The sequence below is a fragment of the Podarcis vaucheri genome, assembly GCF_965113315.1.
Source record: "Podarcis vaucheri genome assembly, chromosome: 2".
NCBI lineage: Eukaryota > Metazoa > Chordata > Lepidosauria > Squamata > Lacertidae > Podarcis > Podarcis vaucheri.
Window position 1 is genome coordinate 89,873,770 of NC_138760.1, and position 27,001 is coordinate 89,900,770.

The 27,001-nt window shown below is 44.6% G+C and overlaps 1 long non-coding RNA gene across 1 annotated transcript; it reads right to left on the reverse strand.

Moving 5' to 3' along the window:
* Positions 1-27,001, reverse strand: LOC309525356. The gene is made up of 5 exons (XR_014216161.1): positions 26,987-27,001; positions 26,027-26,615; positions 14,066-14,159; positions 1,010-1,292; positions 1-224 (listed from the first exon to the last, which is right to left on the reverse strand). It is a non-coding gene; the product is annotated as an uncharacterized lncRNA (long non-coding RNA).

Below are 27,001 nucleotides of genomic sequence, written 5' to 3' on the forward strand. Positions count from 1 at the left end.
TTTATGGATCAATGTTTATTGATGTTTCCCAAGGAAGACACACCATTAATAGGTGTGATTTGCTATTACTCAAAGAAGGTTCACTTGTTCCCACTACATACCATGGATCTACTGATCACATTCTGCCTTCATTGCATTTCAGTCTCATTTATTCCGTTTTCCTCCAAGTTGTTCAGAAGAGTATCCTTTTGTCTCAAGCTTGGATTTCTTCTTCTGTGCCTCAGCTAAAAAGTCAGCAACAGATTTATCAGAATTGTCAATGCAAATATCAGAACTTTGCTCTGGGGTATTCTAAGAGATTCTCCGGTCTACTCTTGTTAGGCAAAACAGCGATGTTGGAGAATGAGTTTGGCTTTGAAGTATGTGCTCATATTGCACTGACATCACGGTCCAAGCCAAGATAGGGATGTAAGGAGCTGCCAGACTAATACCACCCAGCTCAGCAATGCCTACATCATGCTAGCCACATGACCCAGAAAGCTGTCTGTGGACAAATGCCAGCTCCCTCGGCCTGAAGTGAGATGAGCGCCGCACCCCACAGTTGCCTTTGACTGGACTTAACGGTCCAGGGAACAGCTGAGTGGCAGCTGTTCTCCAGGGTTTCAAACAGGGACATTCCCAGCCCTACCTGAATATGCTGGGGATTGAACCTGGGACCTTCTGCATGCTTGGCAGGTGTTCTGCCACTAAGCTACAGTCCTTCCCCAGCCATTCAAGAGTCCTTTGGTTTCTCTTTCTTTCTGTCCTCTCGCCATAATTAATCCAACCCCCCCCCCACCGAGAACGCCTCCTCAAAATCCACCTTTTCCTTTGAGCCTTTTGCTCACTCCTCAACCAAAACAGCCTCAGTACATGTAACTGCTTTGTGACTCCCACTGCTGAAATTAAGATTATAAGCTTCTCAAGGGCAGAACCTGCTTGCTGTTAATCTGAAAAGCACTTTGTACATTGGCGGCATAATAATCACAACAGTTACAACAGCAATAATATATAAAGGTCTAAGCTCTACCTCTGCTTTTGCCGATTGCAAAACCAATGCAATTTGTGATCTTGCCACCTTCTCTGCGGCTCTGGCTATTGCGTCGGACCTTGCCTCTTTTGCTGTTTCTGTCTTTGGCCCTGTGCTGGCTTCTGATGCCTTCAGTTTGACTGCTGGTAATTTGGCCTTGGCTTCAGCTGCTTCTTCTGCTTCTCTTTGGGGTACATTTGTTCTTTCTTTCCCACGTGACATTTCTCAGCCTTTTCCCTTTGTTCCTGCTTCCGTGTCTGCTCTTGATTGCTTTGTTGTGTAGCTATAAACACACACACACACCGTTTATCAGAATCTGAGAGTCTTGGACTGGCATTTGTCACTCTGAACCTCTGGCAATATATGTCACCACCCCTAATTGTAAAGATTGCCAGGTAGAGGCATCCAAGAAGGCTTCCTAAAGTCCTTTGCCTGGGGGCTGGAAAAATCAACATTCCCTGATGGCATGTGGGACAGCTAAATCCCTTCCCTCTCATCACATCTGAGAAAACAACTGTGAACAAAGGTTCCTATGCCCCTGCCATGGAACAATGTATTCAGGATGTTGTGGGTTCATCAGCAATGGAATAGATATGCATTGCAGGTAATGCTTTAATACCACTGGCGCTGTGAAAACAGGATGCTGGACTGGATGGGCCTTTGGCCTGATCCAGCAGGCTCATCTCACGTTCTTATGACAAATAAGATGTTTCTGGACTCCCAACTCCCACCAGCCCAATCAGCATGGCCAGTGGTGAAGGATGATGGGCGTTTCAGCCTCTGGACACCAAGACAGGGAGGGCAGGACAAGTCAATCTTCAAGTGACCATGGGTTATATCCAATGTTAGCCCTACTTTGAGTAGATCCATGAAAGGTCACACACACAACTAACTTAGGTTCATTCATTATAGTGGGTCTTCTTTGAGTAGACCTTAGACAAACCCAAGTGCTATTTTCCCCCAAGTCCCTAGGCTGGCTTCCAGCACACCTCAGAATCAATATCAAGTTTGCAATACTTTGTATTTTCACCTCTGATCCCCTTGTATCTCCTTCCTCCACCTATTCTCACACCTTTGATTCTACTTGGACTTCTTTTGCTACTCTTTCCATACAGGTCTCTTGTACAATGTTGCCAGCTGCCACTGCCAGTTGTTGTATTTTAGGTTCCTGCTCTTGGATTGCTAAAACGCAGGCTACCCTCACTATGTCTATCAAGTAATGGTCTGAGGAAACCACCACCCTGGCTACATTTGAACACATTTCTTATGGACATCAGTTTTGTGGGGATAACTATCTGGACATTTGGAGGGCTTACATTAACTTATATGTTTAACAGAAGACGGATGCATTGATGGCTGTTGTATCATTAATGTGAGCTGCTGTCACGGGTATTATTAATTCTTCTTCTTCTTCTTCTTCTTCTTCTTATTATTATTATTATTATTATTATTATTATTTTCTATCATTTCTTATTTCTTATTTCTAATTCTTTTATTTTTCCTTCCCCTCTTTGTTAAATTTGCAAATAAAGATTTAAGTTAAAATGTTCTTAAATAAAAACCGACTGCAGTGCTGTCATACTTCCAATGTGCATTCACTCTGAACGCCTGCGTGATGAACAGGGCAGGATACCGATGGCTCAGAGGCACTCAAAAAGCAACACGGGGATTCTTGTTCTTTCCACATTATGAAACAGTGATGACATAAACAGTCAGCAAGGAGAACTACAGAAGAGAACGATGTCAATGCAAGGGGAGCCACGCTGGAAGGAGGAAGAGATGGTGCTGGGTGCTTGTCATATAAAAGTGTGGAGCAGAGCCACTGGGCAGAGGGCGAGAACAGCAGGAGAGAGGGGGGCAAAGTGGGTGGAGTATTTATATTCTGCAATTCCATGTGTGCAGAATCTTCCGGGGGGGGGTACTGTTTGCTGTAGGAACTGGGTATCTGGGAAGGATATGCTTCACTGTTTAACAGCAAGATGTGACAGTAAAACAAGCAGCCTTGTAGCCCCATCCTGGCAGATGAAAGCCACCGCCTTGCTGAAGCTAACTAGGTCCAGCTCGGGTCAGTGCCTGGATGGGTGACCACATAGGAACCACTTTGATGCAAATTGTTGCATGGCAGAGGAAAGGTAGGATATAAATGCCATGAAATAAATAAATGACATGTTTAATTGTAATTAATTCCCACTTGTTAGTATTATGTTTTATTCAGAGCAGACCACTGTAATTAATGAGCCCAACTTAGTCCAAGTACCGTATTTTTCGCCCCATAGGGCACACCAGCCCATAGGGTGCACCTAGTTTTTTGGGGGGGAAATAAAGAAAAAGAATTTTATTTCCTCCCCAGGCGCGGGGCTGGGGCGGGGGAAGCCCGAGCTTCCCCCAACCCCAGCCCCCAGAAGAGGCTGCTATCTGCAAGCCTAGGGAGCCCGCAGGAAGTCGCACCAGTCTCCCCAGGCTTACAGATATCTGCCCGAAGGCTTCAGGATGCAGGCATCTCTCTTCGGGATGCAGGCAACTCCGCAAACCAGGTTGGGGAACAGTGGGATGGCGGCGCTCCGCCTCCCCGCTGTCCCCCAAGCTTGTGGGGCTGCCCGATATCTGCACAAAGCCCGGGGCGCGCTGTGCAGTGCGCCCCAGGCTTCAAGATGCAAGCTGCTATCCGCAAGCCTAGGGAGCCCGACGGGAACTCCCGCAGGCTCCCAAGGCTTGCAGATAGCTTCCTGAAGCCTGGAGAGCGAGAGGGGTCCATGCGCACCGACCCCTCTCGCTCTCCAGGCTTCAGCGAAAGCCTGCATTCGCCCCATAGGACGCACACGCATTTCCCCTTCATTTTTGGAGGGGGAAAAGTGCGTCCTATAGGGCGAAAAATACGGTGAAATCTAGCTGAATGCCACACTGAGTTTAGTGAAACATGCACCTCAAGAGGAACACACAGGATTTCAGGCTTTGGTCCCAGTCTAGCAAACGTTATCTGTGACACAAGGCCCTTTCCTAGGCACCTTTTCTTGGAAATAAGTTCAGCTGAACTCTGTGATACTTGCTTACTCCCAATTACAAATAGGTAGGTTTCAGCTGCAGAGCTTGTTGACACCAATGGCTTGAGCTGTTCACACAGAGCCCAGTCCTGTGCACATTTACTCAAAAGTAAGCCCCACTGTATTCAAGGGGGCTTACTTCCACAATTCGTACTCTTCCGTCTATGGGACACCCCCTATTTTGGGGGCCTCAAAATTTAGAAAATGGGGGAATAAACTTTGGGGGAAGATTATTTGGGGGGATGTTGAAAATCACTCACCCGCCAGAACGCAGCACACAATTGCTCACGTCGCTTACAATTGCCGCTTCCAATCTCGAGCTTCGTTCCGGCGGGTGAGCAATTTTTGGCATCTCCCCCCCCCCCAATCAAGCGGCCAATCACTGCTTGCGCCAAAAAACCATTCACCTGTCACCCCTCAGCACTACCAGTGTATATGACAACCCTAAATTCCAAACCTCATTTTTGGGTCAAAAAAGCTCATCTTACACATGGAAAAATATGGCATGTGTGCAAAGAGCTGCAGCCTTCATCATAGCCAACCTTTGCTGGGTTGGGGAATTTATAGAGTGCATTTTTAAGTGTGCAAAGCATACTGCATTATATAGGGCATCTCCAGCAACCATACAACTCTGAAAGGAATGCTGATGATGAAGAAGATGAAGTAACAATAAAAAAAATCTTCCCCTTTCCCTTGCAGCCCCTCTGCCCTAAATTCTAACTATAAGGTATAGCGATAGACACCAACTTGGATTGGCTTTGAAAGAGGGTCAGGCAAATTCATGGGAAATAAGGCTATTGATGGCTACTGGCAGTAATGATTATATTCTACCTCTACTCTCAGAGGCAGCCTCTGATTGCCAGTTGCTGGGAACCAGAAATGGGGAGAGGGCTGTTGCATTCTGGTCCCATGGCCATCAAGTTGGCCTCTATGAGAACAGGATTCTGGACTGAATGACCCATCGACCTGATCCAGCAGGGGAACTGTCCAGAGCAGACAGGTGACTACAGGTGAGGAAGGGAATCCCGTCATGGATCTCAACCTTATATCTCACTTTTTCTTGTACGGTATAGTTCAAGGAAGCTAACAAACAAGCCATAAGCGCTAAGAAAATTATAGATTTCAAGCAAGCAGTACATCAATTAAAAACACCAGAGTAAAAACTCCAGAAAAGCAGAAGGATTGCGTATCAGTTATGGCAAGGGTAAGGAAACACCCCAAAACCTTCCTGAGCCTGAGCCACCTCACAGGGTTGTTGTGATGATGGGGGGGGGGCAGGAGAGGCATGTAGGCCACCATGAGTTCCTTGGAGGAAAGGTGGGATAGAAATGTAATAATAACATAAAAGGGGGAAATGTAAGTTCTTAATACTGCAGGGCCAACACAGAGGGCAAATATTTCAAGTGTTTCACACACAGTAACTTAAAAAAATGAGTAACAGCCTCGTAAGTGCATTAAAAATTAAAAATACAACACTGCAATATAAAGCTTTAGAATGAGGGGGGTGGGGAACCCATTAAAATAAAACTCAGCAAGTCTAAAAAAACATTTCCAGAGTTTCAGCATGGGGCTATTTGCTGTGGAAGAATCCTAACAATTGCCTTGACAATGAAATCTAAGCATATCTATCTGTCTGTCTACCAACCTACCTGATTCAAAGCCCCTGCAGTGTAAATAATTACTTACACACACACACACCCGTCCTGCAGAAAACAAAGGACAAGTTGCTCACTTTTGATGTGTAACTGCTGTTTAACGTTCTACCTGCCTATCTGGTTCATTAAATAGTAACCCTGTAGTTCTGTTGACAAGAACGTATTCTCTACCTCCGCTCCTCCACCCCCCAGTGAGTTACCCTGAAGACTGGTCATGCTCAGTGACCAAGGAACAACGAGCTGCCCTTTCAGGCTGCAAAATTGCTGTCCTTTGGTAACACATGTACATTGGTAAGTCACTCATGCCTACCTGAAGGCAGCCCTCACAGCCCAGCTGCAGCCAGGCTTCCCTGCCTCTCCTGCCCCCACTTCAAGCACAATGTCTCTCAACAGGGACAATATGAGTCCATTACAAGTCTTCTGTGTTGCTGCAACAAGCCCCAGAAAATGTCTATTTCTTTCTCTCTCACCTAGGGATGTGAACAAGGTTCCCGTGTTTTGAAATTGCTTATGAAATATCACATTAATACGGCATTTGGTGCCCTCATCATAGCAAGCATACATTGACTGGAACTCTGCGACCATGGGACAGTACGATTTTCAAAATATATACTTTTGAAAAACTTTTTCTTTTCATAATAATAAATCCTGCTGCAGTAGTTTCACTTTCCATCCCCTTTTCAGATACACATATATCGTATGTGTGTAGTAAAATTTTATAAACCAAAATGTGTTATGGGCTACATGACAGTAAGAGCTGTTCGACAGTGGAATTTGCTGCCAAGGAGTGTGGTAGAGTCTCCTACTTTGGAGGTCTTTAAGCAGAGGCTTGACAACCATATGTCAGGAGTGCTCTGATGGTGTTTCCTGCTTGGCAGGGGGTTGGACTCGATGGCCCTTGTGGTCTCTTCCAACTCTATGATTCTATGATTCTATTCTATGGCTGGAATTCGTGCTGCAAAACACACGTCAAAGTTCTTGAAAATATTTCCAAAAGCTTATGAAAGAGCATCAAAATTATGAAAGGGAAGCAACGTGCAAAACAGGATGGGCTTCACACACACACATTAAAACAGAGCAAAATGACTTCACAAGTTACATCACTATACTCACTTGCACTCATGGTGACCCAGGTGTGGACATACAGGAAAAAAGAGTGCTATATAAACAGACATCACACCATGAGAAGGAAACTTCATTGGTCTGGAAATCCTCAAAAGTGGTTCTGTGCTTGGAAGATAGACCAATTGCCTGTTCTGGTTAGGGTTGCATTCCCTCTAAAGGAGCATGTATGTAGTTTAGAGCTACTCCTGGACACATCTTTGTTGTTAGAGGTCCAAGAGACCTCTGTGGCTTGGAGTGTCTTTTACCAGCTTCGCCTGGTGTGCGAGCCACAGCTGTATCTAGAAAACATGCCCACTATAGTCCATTCATTGGTAATGGGTTACTGCGATGTGCTCTATCTATGTAAGGCTGCAGATGGGGCAGATGGCTGACAGCACCTAACACCTCTGCTAAAACATCTGTACTGGCTATTCATATGAACAGGTTCAAGGTTCTTGTGTTAATATATAAAGCCCTGAGCACGTTTGGTCTAGGATACCTTGACAACCATCTGAGCCCTTACATCACTGCTCAGTCACCAATATCATACGGAGGACCACCGTTAGTTGTCCCCTGAATTTCAGAGGCCCAGCTGTCTTCAACTAGAAGCTGGGTATGTAGTGTGTTTGTCTCATGCTTTGGGACATTCTTCCAGCAGAGATTTGGCCTTTGACTTTCAGGTACTTCTTGAAGGCCTTTTTGTGTCAAAATGTTTATAATGTTCTTGAGTTGCCAGTGGTTTGTACGATTATTTTGTAATGTTTTTGTGGTGTTTTACATTTCATAGTACTTGATGTTTTCTATGAGTTGGCAGTGTATAAGTATATGCATAAATAAAATTTCCTGTGCAACCTTCATGCTCCTTCATGTTGCTTCAGGTTTCAGTGGAATGATTGTCCCAAAAAATGGGTGTGCAGAATAGCTCTCAGATCCTGGATGCTGGGTGATAGGGGAATCCATGTAACCCATGGATCTCTGTTGTAGCACATTCTACGTTCTCTGAGGCTTTAAAATGTTTCTCTGAAAAATTGGGTGTTGCTGCATCAAACATTTGTGAGCCTTGGTCTTTGCTCATGCAAACTGTACGCTTGCTGAAATCAATGGGACCTAAAACTGCTTATTGTTGAATTATACCCATAGTCATTAAGCTCGGGTCATTAAGCAGCACCTCTGGGTATTCTCTAGAGAGAGAGAAAGTCTGGCCACTTACTGGAATATCACTCAATTGCTTCTCTGGACCTCTGCTTGATTATTATCACTTCAGAATAGCCTTAAGAAGTTCTCATACTTTTCAGAACCCTTGAAAAGCCAAGGTAATAATTGACAGCAAGGAGGGCAAACGTTCAATTCACAAGAAGCCCATAATAATAAGTGACCTTCTTTATGTGAAAACTTTTATTTATCTCCCAAGGACAACCATGAATTTTGCATGATTCTGTGCTTAGTGCCAAACATGGGCAAACGTGGGAAATCCAGTCTGGGATAAATGGAGGAAGAACTGGACACAGATAAGGGAGGTGCGGGTTCAAATCCCCAGGAAATTCCCTGGGTGACCTTGGGTGGTTCTAAGTAATGGCAGAGTACTTTAGACCTAGGGGCCAGATGCAATCCTCCAGACATCTCTATCTGGCCTTTGAGACTACCCCCCAGGCCAAACCCCCCTCTCCAGTCCACACCCCTCATTGGCATTGCTTCACTCCCTCCTTGAGGGTTTTTGCCTGATGGGTCTCCTTGAACTCAGATAATGCGTCTTGCTTGCTTGGGTGGCAGATAGGGAAAAAGGAATGAGTGTATGTAGAAACTAGCCTGCTGTAAAAAAATGTAACTTTTTTTTACTTGCTCTATAATTTTGCCACTTATGGAAAAGTGGGATTAAAATTTGTGGAAGGAAGGAAGAGTAAGAATATCTATTATTCCATTTGATTTCCTTCTCCAGGGTAAAATCATCATCAACATCTACTGCTCTTGACCAGGATTAAAATAATGTGACGTTTCCTTCTTGCATTCCCTGCACTGCTCATGGTTCTGGTGCCAAATTCAGCCAACAGGAAAGATTTAATCCATGAAAATCCATTAGACACAGTGCAGGCAAATGATCAGAGAGCAACAAATGAAACACACAACCAAGTCCAGCAAACAAAAACATGGGAGAAATCTCTGAAACAATTGTCTCCTCAATGCTCTTCTCCCTTCTTTTAACTAAAATATATTAGGTCATCCATTGCTTACTTCTTAAAAATCCCCCGACCCAGTCATACTGAGGAGGAGACACCAAGACAATCTACGTCAGCAGCCCATAGTACCCATATCCCATCTCCATCTATTACTGTATCTGATGCTATATTCTTTCAGTCCTTCTTCATTCACACTGCAGGCTGTCCCACTCGTCTTGGTGGGCGGTGTTACATAACAATTTTGCTTCCTCAACTTCCAAAATGAAAATTATTTTTTAAATAAAACTATATCTACAAAAAATTAATGTAAACATATCTGCTTCAATTCTACCCTCCCCACCAATGGGTAGAGTGTTGGGTTTGGCATTTTGGAGACCTGAGTTCAGCTCCTGTCCCTGCCATAGGCTTGGGAACAATAGTGATCTACCTCACAGGACTGTTTTGAATGAGGAATAATAAATAAAAAAGGCTTGTAAAGCACTGTCATGCTGTAAGAGCAAAAGAAGTGATAATATTAATAAAGCCTGTGGTTTATAATGTCCCAGTGTCAAGCTTAAATCCCACCTTCTTCCCACCCCGCCACCCCTCTCGAAACAGTGAAGAGGAGCACAAAGAATCAAATTGTAGATTATCTTCAGGTTATTACTGGGCTGTGAGCTTTCTTGTCAGACTACCAGCAGAGGCAAAAGCTTTCTGAATCAGGCCCTTATCATTTAAACCATATTACAATTCAACATGAAAAATGACTCGCTCCAGATTGCATAGAATAAAGCATCTTGAGATGCAATAGAAGCACCCAATTTTCAATAAAGATATTAAACCTAAGCCTCAGAAAAAAGGAGGGGGGAATAATTACATCATTTTTTGCTTTGAGTTTTAATGTTAAATGTGTCAATTTATAAAGCTAGGTGAACATCCACAATTCATAAGCAGACTGCAGCTAATTAGATCCCCTTTGATCCTTTATTTTTGCCCGGGAGCTTATTTAACAACTTTTCACAAAACCCAAGGTTTTGATGCACCCACAAATGGACTGGTAGAGAGCTCAGCAGGGAGTTATCCCCACACACACACACACTCCTGCAGCTCTCCTGATGTAGGTGCCCATTTTTTTCTGAAAGCACATGGTACTATTAATGATGAGGATGCTTCCAAGATGTGAAACATTCCTATTTAAGATATTTTGATGGAAGGCTGTATAGAATTGCAAAACATTCTAATTATTTGTGATAGGAATGATATTTGTCTCCTCCCTATGAATGAAACCCTTTAGAAAGAGAAACTCTTCTTTTTTTAAAAAAAGAAGTGGCGGTAGCAAAAGAAGTGATAACTGATTCTGGGCCAGTTCACACAACCTACCGGTATATTTAAGGTTTCAGACATGGGCTGCATAGGCCAGGTAAGACTATTTGCTGATCCAGGCCAGTATGGTCTACTCTACTCTGACTGGCAGCAACTCCCAGGCAGAGGATATCTTTCCCTTCACCTGCTACCTTTACACTTTTTAGCTAAAGAAGCCAGGGATCGAAACTGAGACCTTCTGTATGTAAAGCAGCAACAGACGTCAGTCTTTTTCAGACCTGAGACCCACCATACAGCACACACCCATTTCATTTAATCATTTTTTTAATTGGTTGCATCTACCCAGGGATAGGGAACCTATATCAGCCTGAGGCTCAGAACTTGCCCAGCCTTCCAGGGGCCTCGTTCTAATGCTGAGTGAGGCAATGTGGGCAGGCAAAAATACCCCCCTTTCCCCTCCAAAAATGAAAGTGTGTGTATGTGTTTGCTTGTTTGTTTGTTTGTTTGTTTGTGTGTATGTGCATCCCCATTGCCACAAACACAAGTTAAGTTATTATTTGTGCAAATTATGAGGTTCAACTTGCCTGGACCATACACAAATCTTCACAATGTTCTGATGAAGGTGAAAGCTAGTAAAAATCACCTGACCAAAATGTTGGGCAGTAAATTGGGAGAAAGCCCACCAATGGGGAGAGAGCCTGGAGCAGCACAAGGCAGGTCACCAAAATAGGAAAACTTCAGAGACGGGCACTTAGCCCAGAGAGGAGAAGAGGTGTAAACTGTATTTACTCTTGGGTAGTGGCGCTGTGGGTTAAACCACAGAGCCTAGGACTTGCCAATCAGAAAGTCGGCGGTTCGAATCCCCACAATGGGGTGAGCTCCCGTTGCTCGGTCCCTGCTCCTGCCAACCTAGCAGTTCGAAATCACGTCAAAGTGCAAGTAGATAAATAGGTACCACTCCAGTGGGAAGGTAAACGGTGTTTCCGTGTGCTGCTCTGGTTTGCCAAAAGCGGCTTAGTCATGCTGGCCACATGACCCGGAAGCTGTACACCAACTCCCTCGGCCAGTAAAGCGAGATGAGCGCCGCAACCCCAGAGTTGGTCACAACTGGACCTAATGGTCAGGGGTCCCTTTACCTTTACCTTATCAGACAGATTTCATTAAAAGCCAAGGAGTGGGGGCGGGGGGGGCGGGACTTGTGGGTGGTTAGGCAGGGGTCTCTGCAGACTGCCTTGATTTCCTCATTGAACCTGATGGGCCTTACTTCTATTCTGAGCGGACGTGTTATGGGTTTGTGCTGCCGAGGGGGTTTGATGGAGAAATGCTACCCTTGAACAAAGGCCTTTAGAAGCCTGTTTAGGCACAGGTCAAAGACACACATGCTGAGGCTACTGACGTTTGCTAGATGCTAAGTGCTCCCTGCTGCTCTGATTGTACTTATGGTACTTATGTAGCCTCCCACGTCCGCCACTGTTGTTTTTTCAACGATGGTAGGAGGAAACCTTGGCAAACAACAGCAAGGTTAAAGCTTAGCTCGACAGCAGTGTCCCATCATCTTGTGCAATTCTTCCTTTCTTTCTTTTTTGGTCTCGTTTGATGTTTTCAATTAAGTTATTGGTTGCGGGCAGCCCCTTTTAGCTCTGGAGGCTGCAGAGCATGTGTCCTCATAGCAAAGAATGTAGGCAGAGGAAAGTGAGCTGGAGCTGCCGGTAGCAATGCCACTTTGAAAGACTCAGAGGCCCGGTCAGAAGTGGAGCCGATGCTGAGGAACCTGGGATGTGGGATGAGAGCTCCCCTCAGCACCTCATTACTCACAGCCTGCTGAGAGTTACTCCTCACTGGTGTGTCCAGCTGCAGTGTCATTGGAGGGAATGTGGATGGGAGGAAACTGAAGAGGTGAGGGAGACAGCAAATGCGTTGCGCCCCAGAAGTAAACCCCACTGAATTCAATCAGACCTACTTTCTAGTAAGCATGCACAGGATGGCAGCAGTGGTAAAGGGGGCAATGGCATGTGGGCCCTTAATGAAATTGCTAAGCCTCACACTATGAATCTCCCCCTCTATTTAAGCTAACCTCCAGTCCCTCCTGCAGCCTCCTGAAAACAGTAGCTAAGGAGGGTGAAGAGGGAGCAGGATGGAGGTGTATAAAATGATGCACAGTATGGAGAAAGTGGATAGGGAGAAGAAGGTTTTCTCTGTCTCATAATACTAGAACTTGGGGACATCCAATGGAGCTCAACCTTGGAAGATCCAGAAAGCACTTGTTCACACAACACATAGTTAAACTATAGGATTCAAGACGGAGTGATGGCCACCAACTTGGATTGGTTTAAATGAAGAGGATTAGACAAATTCAGAGAGGATGGAGCTACCTAGGGTTACTAGCTATAATGGCCAGAGGCATAACTAGGCTCTCTTGCACCCTTGGAAGAAGTATTGGCACCCTCATCTCTTGAGCCAGTATGGTGTAGTGGTTAAGAGCGGTAGTCTTGTAATCTGGGGAACCGGGTTCGCGTCTCCGCTCCTCCACATGCAGCTGCTGGGTGACCTTGGGCTAGTCACACTTCTTTGAAGTCTCTCAGCTTCACTCACCTCACAGAGTGTTTGTTGTGGGGGAGGAAGGGAAAGGAGAATGTTAGCTGCTTTGAGACTCCTTCGGGTAGTGATAAAGTGGGATATCAAATCCAAATCCATCGCCCTTTCCCCATCCCTTGCACCCTTGGCAAGGAGATGTTGGCCACCCAGAGCAGCGGAGGAGCAGCCTGGGAAGTGTGTGGATGAGTGGGTGGGTGGGTGGGTAGGCTCCTAGTCACTCTGAGCCAGAGTGGAGATAGGCAATTTTTGTGCCCTCCTGGGCTTGTGCCCTTGGCAGGAGCCAGCCTGGCCAACCCCCAGGTATGCCCTTCATAATAGTTCTACCTCTACTGCTGAAGGCAGTGTGCCTCTGAACACTGGTTTCTGGGGAGCATTTGTAAAGTGAGGAGAGTGCTGTTCAGGTTCTGCTTGGGGGCTTCCCATGGGCATCTAGTTGGTCATGGTGAGAACAGGATCCAGCATGACTCTGCTTATATTCTTATGGGTGGCAAAAAAAAGGTAATGGTGGTGCGTACTCTTTGCCTGTAATTCAAGCAGCCAAAGGCAGGGGTCCTAGGTGTACTATATACAAAAACTTGCCGTACAACAAGCTTGTAAGGTAAGCCAATATCAATACTGCAGATGAGGATGAGATGCTAAGGCCACCTAGTGAGAGCAGAGCAGAGGCACAATTCAAACCAGGTGGCTTCTTACTTAATACATTGTTAAGAGGTCCCTTAGCCATTACTCAACACCCATTTGCTAGGATAATGACTATGTTTCCGAGACATAATAAAATAATTATTCTTATTCTACACAACTCTTAGAAGATATCTGAAGGCAGCCCTGTTTTTAATGTTTGACGTTTTACTATGTTTTTATATGTGTTGTAAGCTGCCCAGAGTGGCTGGGGAAACTCAGCCAGATGGGTGGGGTATTATTATTATTATTATTATTACAACACAATTATTAAATCATAAGTAGAGATCTAAGCCTTTCATTATCCTGTTCCTATAGATTTTTACACATCTCTTGTTCACAAACTGTGTCAGCCTTCTAGCACGAAGAACTCTGAAAACTGAACACCTCACTCAAAATTCTAATCCGCAGCATCTTTCATTTTTGAAATTATGATTTGTCAGTCCCAGTTCCATATCTAAATTGCACCAGTTTCTGTGAAACATTTGTCCCAATGGCCTTCCTTACCTTTGCTCAGATGGTCTCCTGGCCAGTTATTTTTTCTTGTTTAATAATCTTCTTCCTCCTCTCCTCCTCAACGTTAAACCATTCCTCACTGGAACTGAAGGGGGGAGAAATGAGTAAGCCAAAAAAAAAAAAAAAAAAGGAAAGGCATTAGGAGGAGGTTCTAAGAGATTTTTTGCCTCTTTTATCCAGTGCTTTAGATCACAATATTAATTATTTAGAAGAAACCACTTGTCCTTTGCCTGATAACAAATGTAATGTATTAACAAAATCAATACTGTGTATCAGTGGCGTACTGCTTTGTATTTTACAGTATCACTCTGCTACCCTTGGGGCAGCAGGATACAAGTGATATTAACCTTGCATCCTTGTGATTATATGGATTCTCCTTCCAGACACTGCTGAAAAAATCACAAAGCAATTTGTGACAGAAGTAAAAGGCTCAGTAACATTCCCAACATTTTCCTCCACAGTGAAGTATCCATGAAGAACACAGAGGATTTAAAACAACCATGAAGATTTTGCATTGAAATGTAGCCAAATGTCCCAGCCACAAAATCTTGCTTTTACCGCAGCACTTGGAAGAAACTTAAGTCACTTTTGCCTGGTATAGAGTAACTTTATTATTATTTTATTTAAAAGCTTTGTGACAAACAGTTCTCTAAAGTACCAATTTTTACATATAACAAAACCAAAACTAGGCTTGTAAAAACCACCTGCATATTACAGTGAGCAACAAGAGTTAGGCAGTGATGGTGGTACATTTTCCCAGTCATCCAAGTGGGTCTCTCCATAGCCTGTGTCAGGTAACTGCCATTGGAGCCTGAGGGAGAGGGAGGGCTCCAGAGGGTTTCCGGAGAGCGTCCCGGGAGGGAGAGAAGCAGCACATCTTCTGGGGAAGGAAATCAGCGTAGCACCAGTGGAGAAGGGGGGAAGATGGGGGAATCGGCAAGGAGGCTCCACGACTCCTCACCGGGGACCAGCGGGGAGAGCACGGGTCCTCCGCTGCCCACACCCTCCCTGCGCAGAAGGCTTCCGCGCAGGGAGACTAGGCGGAGACTAGGCGTCAAAGAGCTTCTTTGCTGGAAGAAGTTCAAGAAACGCCCACTGACGGATTCTGCCAGCGATTGAGACAGCCACGGGCGAGTGGCTGTCCAGACAGAAAGGGTTCACCCGGGCAACCCAGCCAGGTCTGGCGACGATTTACGCACGAGGAACCCCTAGAACCATTACAGCCTGCTATGTGTCTGTGGGAGATGCATCTATGCTCTCCTGACTGGGTGCATATTATAAAACTATGCCATGGACCACATTTCTCCTCTGGTCACTTTCAGCTGATAAGTCATTTTTTCAGCCAAAGCAAATGGTCAGACCTGTTCATACCAGGAACCTCACCGTTGCAAGTCTTGTAGTCAGCAGGAAAAGCACATCCTCATCCGGACTTTTAATAATACTGTAAAGGTAAAACTACAGCTGCCTGACTTGCTCTATATCCCACTCCAGATGTTTTGCACCATAAGACACGGCCACAACGTTTGACAGAGCATCCTTCTGCACTAAACACTAAACTCCAACTCTGAGGTTTTGTGTTTTTCAAATGATCTTCCAGCATCTGTAACTCTGGCCAAATAAAGGCAACACTGCCTTGGAAATTGTGGGGAGAGAAGTATGGAAGAAAGGGGATATATAAATTTTATAAACAAAGCAACAGCATAATAGAAAGCACCAGCTGCATGTTCTACGTGACATCCTGTTTCCGGTTAAAATTTTATCTGCACCCATTTCTGATGTGAGGAAGTCAGTCCCTATTGAAACCGTTGCAGGGTTGATTAATTGTGGTTTCACGTAGCACACCCAGCGAGTGGCCAGTGTTAAAGGCAGAGGAGCTTATAGGCCGATGCATATTTATATTTATTACATTGTGGGACCAGGCATGCTTCTACACAATAGACATAGCACTCGGCTCTCTTTGTCCATTGCATCCCGTCTTCAAATCTTGCACAGTGTCGGGAGCTTTACTCTTCATGCTGGCATAGCCTCCCATTGCATTCTAGCATTTCCTGCAGTTGGGAACATGGACTGTTGTTTCTTGTGACGAGGGAGCACCAAAGATGCAGGGAATTTGTTAAAAAAATGACACCCCACAAGAGAATGTCCTACCATCCCTCCAGAGCAGATCTGGAGGCAGGACATGCTTGGGGGAGAGGGGGCAGTTCTGCTGCGCTCACAGAAGTTGTTCTGTGAATGCAGTGATACAACCATTAGGTCAGACTGCCCTTCAAATTGAGGATGTCTTCAAACAGGGCACTGTCCTGTGTAAAGCGGAACACATGGCCACCTTATTGCTTGCCTCTATCTCTGAGTTCAATCCACATTAGCTCCCTGCAGGAGAGGGTGCAACTTATGGACAGGCTTCACTCATTTCACTACTTGTTTGCTTAGAGAGGGTGAACAGGCAGGCAGCAACAGGAAAGAGCAAAGTGGAGGAAGAGGAGTAGAGGAAACCAGGGGCTCCAAATATTGGCAGTGGGTCCCCGACTGTGGCCTGGGACTCAAACAGCAGGTGCACCCCAATGCTGATGCCTGGTGCTGACTCTGGCAGTGAAGACAAATGCATGTTTCTAGAGAAATCTTGGTTAAGATCAACCTCCCCTTATGCTTTCTTCTTTCCCTTGGCCAGTCTTCCTTTCAGTTACAGAGGCAGGGGAAAACATCAGTGACTCATAAACGTCCGTCAGAAAGATAATCCAATAAAGTAAATTGGACAACAATAATGGCAACCACACAAGCACTTTGTCTCTGGCTCTTCAGTGTCTGTTGAGGAATGGGCTGGAGTGAGAAAGGGTGTCCGTCTGCTTCAGTTCAAAGAAGGCAGAGCACCTAACCTGAAGCTGAAATTTGCAGCCGCAGAGATGGGGACATCAAATGCTGAAGCAATCTGCATGTCCTAGGCAAATCTCCAAGTAAACACTGTGCCATTTAAAGCACTCACCAGGGACACACAGGCACTCTGGCACACGGCCCACTCAGCAAAATGAGGCAGAACAATTAACAGTGTGCGCTCCTGGTTGTACAGCTCTTGACACCCAAATACCTGGAAGCACTTAAGTGCGAAATCCACCTCATTGCCCCTCTTGGGGAAAGACAAGCTTCTTCTGCCAATTTTTCTGATTGGGAAGTAGAGTATCAGCCCTACAACTGGGGCCGAAACACCAGATTTGGGTGGACTAGGGCCAGAAAGAAAAGAAAAATTCCCCTTGACTGTCTCAGTGAGTTAATTTTGTTATCATATTTGTGTTGCTGCCATATATGGAGTTGGGAAGAAATTGTCCCTAACTCACAGTGTCATGTAAGTACAGATTTTCTCCCTCCTCTGCACCATGAGTGGCTCTAGCCTGAGTCACTGAGATCTCAGTGGGCAGTCTTAAAAGGCCATCAGTCTTAGTATACAAGCATCTGCATACTGTTAGGGGAACAGTACTAGCCTTTCTTACTGTTCCCTTTGTTGTAAGGCTTACAGTAATATAAGTTTGTAGGGAAATATGTAAGGCTATTTATCTAACAGCAGCAAGGGTTTTAAGCAATGAGGACTTTTCATCGATTCTGCTACTTATAATAATAATAATAATAATTTATTATTTATACCCTGCCCATCTGGCTGGGTTTCCCCAGCCACTCTGGGCGGCTTCCAACTGAATATTAAAAACAGTACAGCATCAAACATTAAAAACTTCCCTAAAGAGGGCTGCCTTCAGATGACTTTTAAAAGTAAAATAGTTGTTTATTGCTTTGACATCTGCTGGGAGGGCGTTCCACAGGGCGGGCGCCACTACCGAGAAGGCCCCCTGCCTGGTTCCCTGTAACCTTACTTCTCGCAATGAGGTAACCGCCAGAAGGCCCTCGGTGCTGGATCTCAGTGACCGGGCTGAACAATGGAGGTGGAGACGCTCCTTCAGGTATACTGGACCGAGGCCGTTTAGGGCTTTAAAGGTCAGCACCAACACTTTGAATTGTGCTCGGAAACGTACTGGGAGCCAATGCAGATCTCTCAGAACCGGTGTTATGTGGTCCCGGCGGCCACTCCCAGTCACCAGTCTAGCTGCCGCATTCTGGATTAATTGCAGTTTCCGGGTCACCTTCAAAGGTAGCCCCACGTAGAGCGCGTTGCAGTAGTCTAAGCGGGAGATAACTAGAGCATGCACCACTCTGGCAAGACAGTCCGCAGGCAGGTAGGGTCTTAGCCTGAGTACCAGGTGGAGCTGGTAGACAGCTGCCCTGGACACAGAATTAACCTGTGCCTCTTTCAGCCGGTCTGGGAAGGCTCCCTCACAGAGGGAAGCATTCACCACCCCGCAGAGCCCATTGCCCAGCCCTTCCCGGCTCGCTTTTATCAGCTAGGATGGGCAAGGATCAAGGAGACAAGTGTCCAAGCAGCCTGTCCACATCCTCGGAGGTAACAGATTGGAATTGATCCCATGTACTTATGGACTAACTGTGTTTTGTTGCAAGCAGCACCTGTAGCAGACACCTGTGTTGCAATTTATTGAATTTTGATTACTGTAACTCGTGATTTTCATTTTGCTTTGACTATATTTGAACTGTACGCAGGCTGTTTGGGGGGCAGAGCCCAAATAGCTAAAACGCAGAATACGAAAAAAACTTTAACTAAGAGGGCTACAGGAACAGATCCTTAGCAAGAGACTTTTGGTATGTTTTCCCCCCTAACTTACTAGATTTTCCAGGGAATGGGTAAATGGTTGGCATTTTGATGCCAACAATGTTACGTGGATACTGAGAGCCAGTGTTATGCAGTGGTCAGAGTGTTGGACTAGGACCAACCATGGAGACCAGGGTTCAAATCCCCACTCAGCCATGAAGCTCATCTGGTTGACCTCTGTGTAAGTCCAGGATGCTGGACTGAATGGGCCATTGGTCTGATCCAGCAAGCTCTTCTCATGGCCTTGGGCCAGCCACTGTCTCTCGGCTTAACCTACTTCATAGGGTTGTTGTGGGGTTTAAGTGAGGAGAGGGAGAATCATATACAGCACCTTGAGCTTCTTGGAGAAAAGGTCAAATATAAATGCAATAAATAAATGGAAAGCTTGTGTGGATGAGCAGCACTGATCTCACAATATGCACCTGTTTGGAAGTACCCTGCCAAAGATATATAACATAAATCCACCAGAACTCAAGAACCTGCATTTACCCACTTTCCTTACACACCAAGCTAAAGGAAAGGCAACACACCTGAAAAGAGCAATCACTGGTAATCTACCTGAAGGGTGTGCATTGTTTTTCAAGGGTGTCCATTGTCTTTGAAAGAGACTCTTCCTGACAGATACCTTTGTCAAGGGGAATCGAAGAGGGTAGGGTGGGGTGGGAAGAGGAACAACTAAGCGAAGGCACAGGCTTGGACTGCAGCCGCAGTATCCCTCTTGCTCAGCCAATGCAGCCAAAGTGGTTAGCTCTGGGATGGCTTGGGACTTCATGGCTGCCATAATAACCATGGGGCTGTCGCAACATGTCATCAGCTTGACAAATGCTATATAGAGGTGCAAAATGAGGTTTCTGTGCCTTCTACCAAAAGCAATGTTATCTTGCCTCTTCATCTCAGAAAGCAAGTAGCTTGCTTCCAGGGATCCTTCTAATTTATATCCTGAAAAGCAACACCAAACCGAACCAAGTGAACTGCTCCAAGCAACCAATCACACACACACACACACACACACAGCCCACCCTCCCTGGTTATATTTTTGCACTTCTAGATGGAGAATAAAAAGGAGGAGGAAAGCAAACAAGTCATGGAGGGATTTTCTGTTTCTCTAGTCAAACACGGTAAGAGAGCGGTTCAAAAGAGGCTAATTAAATTCCAAAATCCCTGAGCAAATTCATTAATAATGATTTTGAAATAAGCAGTTAACCAAGGAAGCTTTCAAGGTGGGGAATGATTGATATGGGGGGAAAGAGAGGGTGGGAGAGAGAGAGAGAAGTGGGGAGTAAGGAGAGGAAATCTTCACAATATGTGGGACAAAATACACAAGAAACTTTCCCTGGATCTGCCTGTGAGCTGTGCATATGCAAGGGCCTGTAAAGATGGGGAACACACACAAAATGCCAGAATCAACACAGCCTAGAAGAGACAACAGCAACCACTATCATAAAAAGCAAAAACTGAATCCAAGATTTGACACCAATCTAAATGGCCATGCTAAGGTCTTACGCAGCTGTAATGTTTTCATTAACCATGGTTAATCTAGCTATGGAAACTATGGTTAAGTATTTGTTACAAGTATGAAACTATAGTTTTAAGTGGATGGAAAAATGATGGTTTGTATCCACCATTGGATAAGCGGTGCATTTGCACTGAGGTTAGGTCACTTATCTGCTGGAAAGCTGCTGAAGAAGGACTTGTTGATGCCTCCCAATATACACTCTCTGAGAGCAGAGTTCAGAACATCACACTAAATTGTACTTTTGTAGTACCTATATATGTTATATCCGCATGCAACACTGAATAAACTGTGAGCAACTTGTGACCTGTAGCTCTCAGACTAATTTCCTGGGGGTGGGGTGGGGGACAAGGAGGGGAAAAGAGAGGATTTAAAAAAAAGTTACTTTTGAAGCCAGGTGTCCTGGTTTCTTAGGTTTTTGTACACATGATTTCTCTCTCTCCATCACTACATGAATTTTTTTAGGACAGAGGAGTGAAATCTAGAAAGAGAAGGCAGGCAGGGGTGGGGGTTGCCAGTTTGACTGGCCGTGACTAGCTGCAATTAAAAGTATAATTTATTGTCCTGGACTATGAGTATAATTTCAATGCAGAGAATTAAGGTTTTTCTGCTGAGATGGAAATAAAGATTAATTTTTAATTTCCTTTCTCATTGCACATTTAAGAGCAATAGACTCCACAGAAAACTACAGGTCAAAATAGTTTTATGGGAGGGATGACAGTGTTCTGTTGGCGAATAATTTAATGCTCCTGCTGCCTTTTTAATATTTGACGGCAGCTCCCTCATGTGAGACGGAGGCAGTAGATGCTCTGTGCGAGAGTGGGTGCAATGCAGCAGCTAGGTCAACCTGACTTTGACAAGAGAGAGAGAGAGAGAGAGAGAGAGAGAGAGAGAGAGATTCGTTCTTCAGCACCTAGGCAAGTGCTAACGCTCCCTATCATGGTGGAACTTAGTGGAGGCCCATTGGGGTCTCAGCCTGCCCACATCAGCCACCTGCCCCACCTGCCTGCCCTCTATCTTACAACCAGTCCAGAGGGTGGCACTGCCTGTCAGCTTCCTCCTCCTTAAGTCTTAGGGTGCCCTCAGACAGTCGCCATTTTCCAGGAAGGATTCAAGCACATACCAGAACCTTAGGCTTAGGCAATTAAAGTGGATTTTCCGGCTGGATGAAAAGCTCTCTGCCTTAGATGCTTAATTTGCACTGTTCTTTAAACTATTTTTAGATTTTTTTTATGGTATCTGTATCAGGAATGTCACAAACTCATGTTCTTAGGTTCCGCACAGATCTGGCTAAAACAGAAAAAGAGGAAGATTCCTGCATGACGCACAGTATTTTGCTAGACCCCAAGACTGCCCCGAAGAAAGTCTGTGTAAGTGTTTGAGGCAGGGAACCAGTAATGCAAGGCACATTAAAGCAGGCACTAATTGTTTCTGCTCCTCTGAACCGGAGGTGGTGGGATTCTCTGGAAGGGAGGATTTTTATATAGATTCAGAAAGGGTTACGGCAGAGCCTTTAAAAGACTGTTTTCGAGATCACTGGCTTCAGTCTCTGGTAACCAACCACAAGGTTTAAGCATTGCCTGAGTGCAAAGCATGGCGTGGATCTCCGGAAATGGCGTTTAGATGTTTGTCTTATCTAAACGAGCTCAGGGCTGAGTAAACTGCTCAGAAGAGAGTGAGTAACCCTGACAAAGCAACCACCTTCTTATCACAGCCTGGAAGAGAACTGAACAGAATCAGGCATCAGAGACTTATCTTCCATATGATGTTAAAAAAAAAACCCAGGCCTGTCATACTGATTAGCGCCAACTAATTATTTCTGAGGCCCCCCTCTGCATCATTTTTCCAGGTACGCAGCTCAAACCGGCCACTTCCTGAGCTATTTGGGCACAGTGTCATTTGCCCAATGGTATTGTTTTGTACGTCTGGGAAAGCACACAACAAATCTTGGAAAAATTACTTTGCAACAACTGGAACAAGTAACAGGTTCTGGAACATTTGCTGAATTTCTGGATCACTCTGACTTCTGGTTTCAATGCAATGAACAAATCAGCTAGTGCTCTCTGGGCCAATCCCCATTCTATATGACTCCGTCTATATACTATAATCATCAACTTATTATAATCATCAACTTTTTATTTTATTTTATTTTTATTATTCATTTCATTTCTATACTGTTTTATATTTTTAAGAAAAAAATCTCAAAGTGTTTAGCAACACATTAAAACACCAAATAAAACAATCCAGAATGAAACATCTCCTATTTATGCCAATGCCACCTAACTGTGCATAAGGGGGGGCAGGCATTTGTGATGCAAATGAGCATTCTGATTGGTGAAAGGTTTATATTTTCCTTGCAAAGCCAGCTGTAGCAAGATCCCTCATGAAGGATCATGTGCAAAACTGGCCTTTGGTGTGCTGAGATGCTCCAGACCTTAGGTGCGCAGCCAGTCCTACAAAGCAAGGATACAACACTCCTTCAAGCAAACACTGGATATCATCCATTGCAGGTCAATGCCTAATGAAAGTCCCACCTCCTAAATCATGGGTGGCTAACCTGTTAGGCTCTAGCTCCTATCAACTCCAGCCACTGTGGTCTATGGCCTGATATGATGGGACTTGGAACTCAACAACAGGTTGTCTGCCTCTGTCCTAATGCTTCTGTTGCACTAAATGGATAAGAAACTAGGGACAACTTTGCCAGGTCAGATGTCCATCAAGCCCAGCATCCCACTTCCCATAGTAGGGATACTATCAGGAAGTCTTTGAGCAGAGCATGAAGGTAATAAATAGCTGTCCTTCACTGTTGTTCCCCACCTTCCCACCTGCAATGGGAATTCAGTATCATGCTGCCTATGTTCATGGAGATTCCATATAGCCGTCATGGTCATCACCAGACCTATCTTCTGCAAATTTCCCTAACCATCTAGTCATTTAACTGGTGACCATCATCACACCTTGTGGTCGTGAACTCCACTCATTAGTATTGGGTTGTGTGAAGAGCTACACTCTTCAGACCACCCTGAATGTTCTGCCACTTAAGTTTCTTGGGGAGCAGTTTGTCACTGAAAAGCTATAGCCTGTTCTGTACCTTGAAGCCTGCTCCAGCAGACCTCTAGTGCAAAAATAAGCAGAAACCCTCGCATCGCAACAGGTCACTCTGGCCTGATTCACACACATAACGGAATGCAGCACAATGGTATAACCCCAATAGAGCTGGTGCTTACTGTATTTCATTTGGCTTAAGGAGATAAGTGCTTTACTAATTAGAGGGTACCATAGTTATGTGCTGTGCACTGATTAGAAATAAGTTCTATCCTACCCTGGAGAACCTGCAGTCCAAATTCTGACATATCTTGATAAGGGATGCTAAAGCCCTTCTAGAAGAGAAGATGGACACGGCAATGTGATCTCACGGTCATTCTGCTTGTTATTTCCTAAATCTTGCAAGTTTTATTGTTTTATTTTTTTCTTATTAAGAGTCCTACTCCTCAGGACCTTCTCTAAGAGCTAAGCAACATGATCCACAGAATCACATGGTGCAACTCTTGCTATGGTGTGCTAGTTCAGGCTATACTGGTGTATGATTAGGTTTGACTGCTCCCCACCCCCACACATATACATTTTCTGGCTTTAGAAACCAAGCACATCAAGGAAAGAGAAAGGTTATGGCTTAGCTCAGGCACTATACAACCTGTGATCCATCAATTCTTCCTGAGAGTCCTCCAGTTTGGCCTTGACAACCTACCACCACCTGGTTTGCATGCAGCAGAACCAGGGGGTTTGATGAGCCCACTGGTAGGCTTTTGATTTAGATACCCATTATGTTCAGCTTGGTTCAACATCTCCAAATTATGACCCAAACGTCTTTGCATCACATTCAGGCAGTTTTACTAGGAAGTGCTAACTCTTTTTTAAAATCTATCTTGTTAAACCAACAATACTATCCAACCAATACAATCCAACCAGCTAAACAAAATAGTACATTAGCTTTGGAAGCTGATTTTTCCAGCAACCACACCTTCATTTGGAATCTTTCATGCCATCTTTGGAACCCAAACACCCACCCTATCCTTTAGATATCAAATTATAAACAATTATTTTGAGGTCCAAATAGTCCCTGCTGTGCTTCAAGCCACAATTCACAATACGCAGGTTTGGATCCTTACATTCACATATGAAATAACATGGGAAAGGGTGGGCAATGTTAAATCCAAATCAGCTCAGTGTTACTTCCTGGCTGTCCACCCCTCTCTCTCATTTTCCACTTTGCTTCTTTTCTGAAGTACCTATTGGACTGGTCAGCATCTCTTATGTCCACATCCAGCATTGTGGAGCTCCTCCAATATATGCTGCCAGGATATAATATTATACCATAAAGGGAATCTTTGCACCTTGTTCAAATAACTCTTGTCATTTGCATATGAAAATCTTCCCTTCTAAGAATGTAAATAATAATTGAGAGAGAAGACGAAAAAGAAAAAGGCAGGTTTGTGGATGGAGGGGAGGTTGTCTTGAGAGGGAAAGAGAAATGAAAATTTTGTTTGCAAAAATTCTGGACTGAATTAACAACAGATGATGTTTACACAGAAGCTTAGCCAAAGGAGCTGTGCACAGCTCAGCACCTTCAGCACACAAACTTCCCAATGATCAAGCAGCTCCTCTGCATTGTTAAAAGTGCCTGTAGGACAAGAATCAGAGAGAGGGGCCCACAGCCAGCAAATAAATTCTTAATACTGGAGCCCATTTTCCACTTGGAATGCTTGGCAGTCGACAGAGGCTGCTATGGGTCACAAAACTCCTACCAACTCACGTCCATACGAGTTTTATTCTGATCAGATGAGACTGCAGGAGCATAAAGGGCAAGCGTCTGGCCTTTGTGAGTTGGTCAGATATTTGCATCCTGAGGAGAATTCAAACAGAACTTGCCCAAGTGGTCATTTCAAGGCCACATAACTTTATGTGGCAAGCCGCCAGTTCAGACCCTCCAAGTGTCCCTATATTGCAAGGACAGTCCCAAATTTTACAGAAGCCGTCTCGGTTTCAGATTTGATACTGGAATGCCCTGCTTTTCCTTACGATGTCCCTATTTTCATCGGGAGAAATGTTGGAGGCTATGCCAGCTAAGAACCAGAAAAGAGCCATCAAGTAATGAACTCTTTGGTTGGCCTGCTGAGGGAAGTTATCCTCACGATACACGTTATTTTCAACCATGAATGTTGTTGGCCCTGAGTAACAACACCAGAGCTGTGTGGCACGAGAAGGAATCAAGGGGGCGGGCAAAGAATGCAAAATGTTGATGTGGGAACAAGGCTCTATGTGGAACTTTAATTTGGGGTTGGGGACAGAGAATTTTGCACAGATTGAAACTTATCACTGAAAAGAGAGCAAAGACAGGCTTCATAGGAGAGTACTTTGCTTTTAAATATGTATTTCCCCCCCCCCTTCCAATACAGCAGAGCAACAAGGTGGGGAAACCCAGCTCAGACATGAAAGATAAATTCTTTAAAAAAAAACAGCAACAGACACCCACAAAAGATACGGGTGGGGAAAGAAAACAGAGATCTGATTAAAGCTCATGAATCAGCACGGCACCAGAAGACACTATCTCTAAACCGGAAGCCCTTTCCTTTCCCCTGCATCGTTTTCTCAGCAACAACACCCCCTTTCCCCTCCAACTCTACCCACCCTCATGCCCATGTCCAGATTGAGGTTGATAATGGGGAGCACTCACACTTGGGGTTTGCAGGATGAAGGCCTCAGTTTGTTCGATTAGAAAAACTGTTGCTTCATCACTTTTGGGCTCACGGCTCTTCCCCGTTTCTTTGTCAGTTTTCTTCACCTGCCTATTTCTGGTTTGGTGGGGTGGAGGGCTCCCTTGGTTCTTGCCGTTTGTGGAAGCAGGTAAATAGGAACTGAAAGGGCTCCTTGAGATAAGAGGGCAGAGAGCTTAACGAGATCTGATGCCTGCCAAGCACACTTCTAGAACATTCTTGCCACTGGCTTTATGACATCAGTGGCTGGCTCCACCCAACTGAATTTGTAGCTTGCCCTTAAAAAAAAACTTATTGTAATTAACCCCCTTCTCCTTAAGCAAAGCTCTTCTCAGAACACACCTGCTGAAATTAATGAAGCTTAAGTTAGATACATCTGTTAACTTCATTGGGCCTACTTTGTATAGGACTAGGATTGGATACAACCTGTTGGTTTTTCTTTTGGGTCTGGGTTGTACTTGTGAAGAAGTGAGCAGGCGAATCTGGGAGCTTTTGAAAGCAACGGAAAACAAGCTGTGAAGTAAAAGGCTGTATTCTGTATCTCCTCCCCTGCAATCATATTTCAAGATAATATCTTTTTCAACATTACTTAAAATACGGCAGTTAGATATGTTCAACCAATCAACATGAAAAGCTCAAAAAGCCCCTTCTTATGTAAGCATGGCTGTGGGTCTCCTCAAACCCATCCATTTTGAGAGAATGCAGAAATCCATCTACTTTATTTTATTTGTAACAATCCCTTTATAAACTCAATAGTTTTTCGAGACAGATGAATGCCAATAAGTGAACTGTTTTTTGGTGTAAGTTTTTCTCTCTGTGCGTTCTTACCACCTTTTTGACCTCTCATACTACTTCACAACACTCCAAAACTGTGTATTTTACAATAGCTTCACTTTCACCGCCATCTGATTTATGTTTACCGTATGCTGTCATAG